Raw genomic sequence first — 7,529 nt, forward strand, 5'->3', positions numbered from 1 at the left:
TTTAAAGCCATATTTTAGATGAACGTAAATTTCCTATTGTGTTACTTAAGGATTCTTTGTACAATTCCTAATCATTATTTGAAAGATTTAAGGATGTTTTTTCAAAAGTTTCTATTTAGCATGAAAAACTATTTATGTAAGTGAACTTGAAATGAATAATCAAATCGTATTAAAAAAAAATAGTATTTATGCATAATTTGAGCAAAAATTTCATAGAAAAAATATGCTAACCAATCCCTGAAGATGCTCAGTTTAATAAAAATATTGATTGAAGAAAAAATCTTTCGTATTTTTCCTGTTTTTTAGTGATAATTGATTTAGCTAATATATTTTCTGAAAGTACGATGTCATCAGTTGGTAATATTCTGAAGACTCGAAAATAAACATGTTAGAAATCCTAAGCCTTTAATTCGTATTCTTGATACAAATTTTTTTTTTTATTTTTTGGCTGTTCAAACGAAATAAGGGTAATCAACCCCTGGGTTATGTAGATTTTGTTTCCATTTACATTTGTTGATTTCTTTTTTCTGATGAGTATGCACTCTTTACCTTCCGGAAGGATTTCCCTTCCTCAAAATGCCGCTGGTATGTGGAATTGCTGCTTATGATGGATTGCCTCCGGAAGTATTTTTGTTTTTGTTGATATTTTTCCTCCCTTCTTCCTTTTTCAAGCATAGGTAGGCGAAATGGAAACAAACCAAAGGAAGGTAACTGTTGAGCAATTTTGGCTTCAATCATTTTTTTCTTGTGGGTTCCGTTTTGCTTCATTGCAGGACGAATGTAATCAGTTGCAGCCAGGGCATGACTAGGGCAGATTTGTTCCAATCCCGAATATATGAGATGGTAAATGTAAAATAATAGAACGGCAAATTGCTTCTGTGAGATATGTCAGTCAGTGGTCCGGAAATTTGCATACAGTAATAATGTTGGATACGAAAAGTACAAACTAAGCAGAAGAAAATTGGATCTGCCATTTTCTGCCTTTCTGACACGTGAGATTTACCTGAAATGAAATTTGTAGAAATTGTCTACTGACTATGATAAGGAAAAATTAAAAACATTCAAAAATTTGTTGGAGGAACCAGTAGAAGCTAAATTCGCAAGGAGTTGTCCAATCTCATAAAAATATTCCAAAATTCTCGCCAGAGCAATGAATGATAATTCCCCATAAAACTCTCAATTTAATCCAATTTTGCTAAAAAGCCAGTCTCATAAATTGCATTAAGCCTTCTGCCAGTCCACCAACTTCCGAAGGAAAATGGAGAGGTTACAAACATTTTAATGACTCTAATAAGCAATAATTCGTATATCGCTTCGGGCGTAAAAATTCAAACCCAACCAGGCAGCAGCCGCATTACTTTGTCGTAAGTAGCTAAAAGAAAAACGCTAAGGCTGCCAAAAAGGATTAATTTTCCATCTTAAAACCCCTTTTGCCCCGGTGTGGTGCCACACCTTCACCTCTGAAGGAGGAGTTTAATCAAAATTACCCTTCCGCGAAAAGTTGTTGCCATATGCCCCCAGGTTCCGGGAATGCGTCAATCCCAGGATCTCGCTAGGTACCAGCATCAGAAGGAGCTAGTTTTACTTTTTTTCTGCTGCCATTCATTCAAACCTCACGGTTGACTGCCTTCAACCCTTTTCATTTGGAATTCGGGGTGCTGTTGCCGATCGTAAAGTGGCATTAGTGAAGAAACCACCACCCGGAACAAACCCGGGAGAAAAGTATCAAACAAAACCTAAGGACGTACAACGGGGAGATGCGATTATTATTTACGACTTCGCTGTGACTGGGATGGACTGCTGGAATTGCCTGTCACAGATCCTTGTCGGATTTGGTGTTGGGTGACTGTTTTTCGCCTAAAGGTGATTTTTCGGAAAATTCAGATTATACATTATTTAAAAAAAATAATCTCAGAACGTTCTTTGAGGGATTTGTATGAAAAAAAAAAAACAAGTTGAAGATCCATGAGTAATGACCAATGTTAAATTGGAGCATCTTTGAACTGTAAGAGGAATTTTAAGCATTTCAACAAGCTCCAGAGGACATTTTGCAAAGTCGCTCATCAATATAAGATCGCGTATCCCATAAATAGAACCACCATCTAGTTTTACTAAAGTTCCATATTAGTTTGTTGAAGCAATGGAAGATGTTGGTGATTCCTCAAAGATCGATTGCATAGAACATATGTAGCTTATTTTCGATGGCTAAACAAACTAGATCATGGTAAATACCTCGGATATCCAAACAACAAGAGGAGGCTGTTTTCGAATGTGTCTATGTCAATACTGAGATCAAGGACTGCGGCCTCAGCGATTGATTCCACAAAACAGAATAATCTATACGTTTAAAGATGTCCTGCAAGGAAAGCTCGAAACAATAAATGATACTAGCTAAATAGAAGCGATTAAGAGTCATCGTTAAGTCTATCTTCAGTTAAAGTATAGTTAATTTATGTTATTTAAATAGTATTCCGTCTATCAACATAAAGCAACGTTCTGGCGAACTTGAAGCTATCTAGTCTGTGAAGTGGCAACCGTTTTCGTAACTGGGTAAACGGAACGGATCTTGCCAGTTCAAGTGTCGCAGGGCATATCGTATGAGGCGCCGCTGTTAGCCTCTATTCGCTTGGATCAGATCTGATGGAATGGGCACCAAACATCTGATACATACTCAAGAATCGAGTACTACTAGGATTTTTAGACACTACACGTCTTTAAAATACTTGGTAAGGCGATACGAAAAGTCAAGACTCCTGGAAGATTTTTCGACAACGTCATTCGTACGAGTCTTGAACTCCAGCCGTTGGTCAAGGATAACGCCAAGATCGTTGATGTGGTCTGCTCGAGAAATTATGTTGTTTCCGAGAGTGTACTGCACATAAAGAGGGTTCTATTTGCGAGAAAATGATATAACCGCACATTTACTGCGATTCAAAGGCAGACAGTTGGTGGCACAACAAAAGTGAACGTGTTGAACTGACGTTACAAAGTCATCGATGCATTCTTGGCTTGTGGTGCTGTGGAAAAATTTGAGGTCATCAGCATAAGCGAGTTTTGAACCGCCTAAGAGAGAAAGTACATCGTTAAAATATGTAACAAAAGTCATAGTTCTCAAATGGTTTCCTTGAGGTACGCCAGAGGAGCAAAGAATTGCCTTGAGAAGTGATTTCCAGCTTTAACAGAGAGCTTTCGTCCCGTTAAGTAGCTTAGAAACCAGTCCAATAGGGATACACAGAAACCTAAGCGTTCGAGCTTAGCGATTTGAATATCGTGATTCACTTTATCGAAGGCAGCAAAAAGATCTGTATAGATTTCATCAGCTTGAGTCTTCACGGCAAAGCTATCTGGCACAAAGGTTGTGAAGGTTAATAAATAATTAGAAGTAATAATAATAATAATAATTAGAATCTCAATGGCATGAGCTCGTGTTGGTCGTTGAAGAAGAACTGTTTGCAGGACGAGAAGATAAGATCCAGAACAACCAATTCGATCAATTTGGCTGCATCGTCGATTAGAATACCATTAACGGAGGAATGTAGTGGTGAGACATTTCTCACAGCCATATTCAGTTGTTCTGGAAAAATGGGCCCAGATGTAAAAATGCTAGAAAACTTTTCGGCAAAAAACGGTAGATTCCGAGATCAGTGTTCGCTGTATAGCCGTCCAAGAACATTCGAGACGTAAGCCCAGATTCCTTATGCTGATTTTTGTCGTTTTCCAGAAAGATTTTGTATTTGTCTTGAAATTGCGCTGAAGTCGATGAAGATAGCTCGGATAAAAACGCTTACTGCGTTTTTTTTGTACGCTGAGCTCAGTTTCCAGTACTCTTCCTTAGTGTGGAAGGACTTGTGCTTATTGTAGTTCCAAAGCGCACACTTCTTAGCCGTCTTCAGTTGTAGTTGATCAGTGACACAGGGGGGGCATGAATTGGTAGCTACGCACCATTTCAGCACATGGCTGTCAATTATGAAGTTGAGTATGTTGGAAAAAGACACCACTCGATGGAATTCAGGACAAGATGAATAGCTTCAAAGTCAACGTTCTTGAAGTCGTGGTAGGAGAACGCTGTTTCCTTAACCGGAGCATTAGATCTGGAGACATCAAATTAGACCTTTTAGGCTTGGTGATGAGAAACTGCTTTAACAAGGGGAGCGAGAGCTATATCGATCGTTGGATTCCCGAACCATTCAATTATAAAGCAGAGGTTGTTGTCGTTTTCGAAGCTGTTGATCTAACGTAGAGTCGCGGTACTCATAGAGTCTACAAATATGTTGGAAGACGCCAAGAAAGTAGAACGCATAGGATCCGGAAATCAAAAGTCACCTCGGGAGGGGCACCATTTCAAGCCAGGCATGTTGAAGTCGCCGATGAGAAGTAGTCTTCGGGAAAGTAGATAGAGCTTACTTTGGAGATGCAGCGCAAAAAAGACTCAGCTACAACCAGGTCACCAGAACGATCAGGAGGCACGTACACTACTGTCTTCGATAAACTGATCTGTCTGGATATTGACAGCAACTCCGCCTCTAGTAGGCTTCTTGCTATTCTGTAGGGTTCGATCGCAACGGAACACTGTACATATAATCTTGACCGATAATCTTACTGGTTAAGGTCCAGTCGTTCAGCCATGTTTTTGTGAAGGCGATGATTTCATAGCAGGAACACGACGTGGCAAGGAGGTAATCAACCAAATAGGAATTAACACCACCGATGTTTTTTTTTATTTTTTTTTTTAAAACGAACACTCACATATAGGATCTCAGTGAAACTTCATGTTTCTTTGAAGAGATCTAAATTCTACTTAAGACTAAGCGTACATCTTTCAAGGATATAATGGATAGCATTTTACTAATGCTAACACCACCAACCCATAGAAAGAGTACTATGTTTGCCGTGACCAAGACTTGATCTCATGACCTCTGGCTTAGAAGACTTGAACGCTATCCTCTGTAATGTGATAGTAAACGTTGATCGGATCAGATGTATCGGATGCAGAACACGAAAGACAATCCCTGGAAATGCAAATTCCATCAAGCGAAGAAGGACAGTCGATAATAGCGTACTTGCCTGAAAGCGCAGGCTGGAGAAACCCTTCAGCACATACGAACTCAGGGCCTGGACGACTGTTGTCGCTGGCAGGAAACAGCGTGACTGAGCCGAAGAGCTCAAGGGTCTCCGTAGTGCCTGATACGTTGCGTCTCGATGCTGGAAGTCAAGTAGATGTAGCCAAGTCTGGATGATTTTACGGATTTGATCTCTGATGAATTGAAAACCGGATAGGTGAGGAAGATGTTCTCATCGTAATGGGGTACTTGCCTGTGAGAGCGGTCTGGATAACCCCCTTGCCTCCAATAATTATTTACTATGTTAAATACATGATGCCACGCGCCGGATTACAAACTGGAAAAATTGCGGTTAGCCGAGATTTGTTCAATTTGTTGCTCGATTGCTTCTTTCCTACATTTCCTAAATATATCGCATCAGAATGGTCACTCAAATAATAAAATTACTTTTTGAAAAAAAAAACGTGCTCGGCTTGGGGATCGAACAACTACCTTAGTGGTGGCTACAAGCTACGATAAGACTACTTTTAGATGTTGTTCTAACTAAAACAAAACTCGAAGTGGTGATTTGATTTCGTAGCCTACCAGACAGCCAGCCAGCCAGTATGCCTCTCAATGCACTTTTGTGACTTAGGAGTCCCGATTAAATAAAATACTGTTGTGCCCTTATGTAACTTATGTCTCTTACAACGTACATATAAATTACTTTTGCAACCTTCAAGTTCATCAATGAGTTCATATAGTACACTAAAGGAAATTGGGCCACTGTTTCTCTTTGTCAGCCAATATGTAACTTTCATTAAAGTAAATGTGTGAATCTTGGTTGCTTGGGCAGGTCTCAACGTCAGTGTTGGAAAAACCAGGTCGATGAAAATCAACACATAAAATTCTCTAAATTTCATGGAAGCTGGGCAACAGTTTGAGAAAGTGGAATGTTTCCCGTATCTTGGCGGCCAGATTACGGAAGCGGAATTTGGCGCACATATGCGGTGACACAGAAAAAACTACACATATTTGTGAATCGCTGCCTGCGGAATATAATCCGCGCTTGGGGCCTGACAACTGGATCTCAAACGTGGAACTACATCGCCGGTGTCATCGAAAGGCGCTAGAAATCGAGATTCGAGAGCGTAAGTGGAGATGGATTGGGCACACGTTGTGAAGGGATGAGAACGATATTTGTAGAAAAGCATCGAAGAAGAAGCAGTCTTAGAAACTCATGGCGGTGTAGTATAGCCGCTGAAATGCACACAGTTGGAGAGAACATTAGCAGGCAGCTAATGAAGACGCTGGCTCCTGATCTCCAGCAGGAGAAATCTTCAATTTTGGCAGTATGCGTAAAACAATTAGCTCCGGACCCTCAGATATGGCCGGTTGAGAGACTGATGTCATACGAGACCCTGGACCTTCTTTTAGCTCGTTCAGTGACTACGACTTTTTCTTTCTCCGGATCCGTATCCGTAGATCGCATATGATCTGCGTGATTTCATCGATTCAAGTACGACACAAATGGTTCATGTGACACATCTTTGCATTTTCTACTTCTTCGAACTCTTAACTTTTTGAACCTGGGGCTGAAGTTTACACACTTGAAGTTTACACACTCCTCTGACAGCTCTTGCTTCATTAAAATTCTTATCCTTTGTCAGAGTTATGTCGATGAGGTCAAAAGCCATAACTGATGAATTGGTCCTCTATGTATAGGAAACTAGCATGGTTATCAGCCGATATGTGTTCCGTAATTCGGAACTGTTTCGCTCTACCTCTAAGGCTCCATGCCACTTCTCCATATGGTATTTTCGACAGGGGCCGAATATTCGGCCGAAGGCTGATAGGCTGCAAGATGTTAGGCCGAAGGTCGCCAGGCCGAATGGGTTGAAAGGCCAACGGATGTTCGGCCGAATAGGACAATATGCCGAATAGGACATTAGGCTGAAGTTTATTTGGCCGAATATTATTTGGCCGAACGGATATTAAGCGAATGGACATTAGGCCGAATGGACGATAGGCCAAACAGTCATCTGGCAGAATGGTCATTTGGCCGAATGGTCATCTGGCCGAATGGTCAATAGGCCGAAAGGTCATAAGACCGAAAGGTCGTAAGGCCGAATGTTTGTAAAGCCGAATGGATTCTAGGCCGAAAGATCGTTAGGCCGAATGGTCATAACGCCGAATGGTCGTAAGGCCGAATGGTTGTCAGGCTGAATGGTCATTGGGCCGAATTTATGCTAGGCCTATAAGACATATTATTGCTTCTGGATGCAAGGCCGAATGGATGCAAGGCCGGATTCGACCATTCGGCTTTGAGACCATTCGGCCTATCGTCCATGAGACTTTACGACCATTCAGTCTGATAACCATTCGGCCTTGTGACCTTTCGGCCTAGTGACCATTCGACCGAACATCCTTACGGCCTTGCGTCCTTTCGGCCTTGCGTCCTTTCGGCCTTGCGTCCTTTCGGCCTTGCGT

This window comes from Uranotaenia lowii, chromosome 1, assembly GCF_029784155.1.
Source record: "Uranotaenia lowii strain MFRU-FL chromosome 1, ASM2978415v1, whole genome shotgun sequence".
In the NCBI taxonomy this organism is placed as follows: Eukaryota; Metazoa; Arthropoda; class Insecta; order Diptera; family Culicidae; genus Uranotaenia; species Uranotaenia lowii.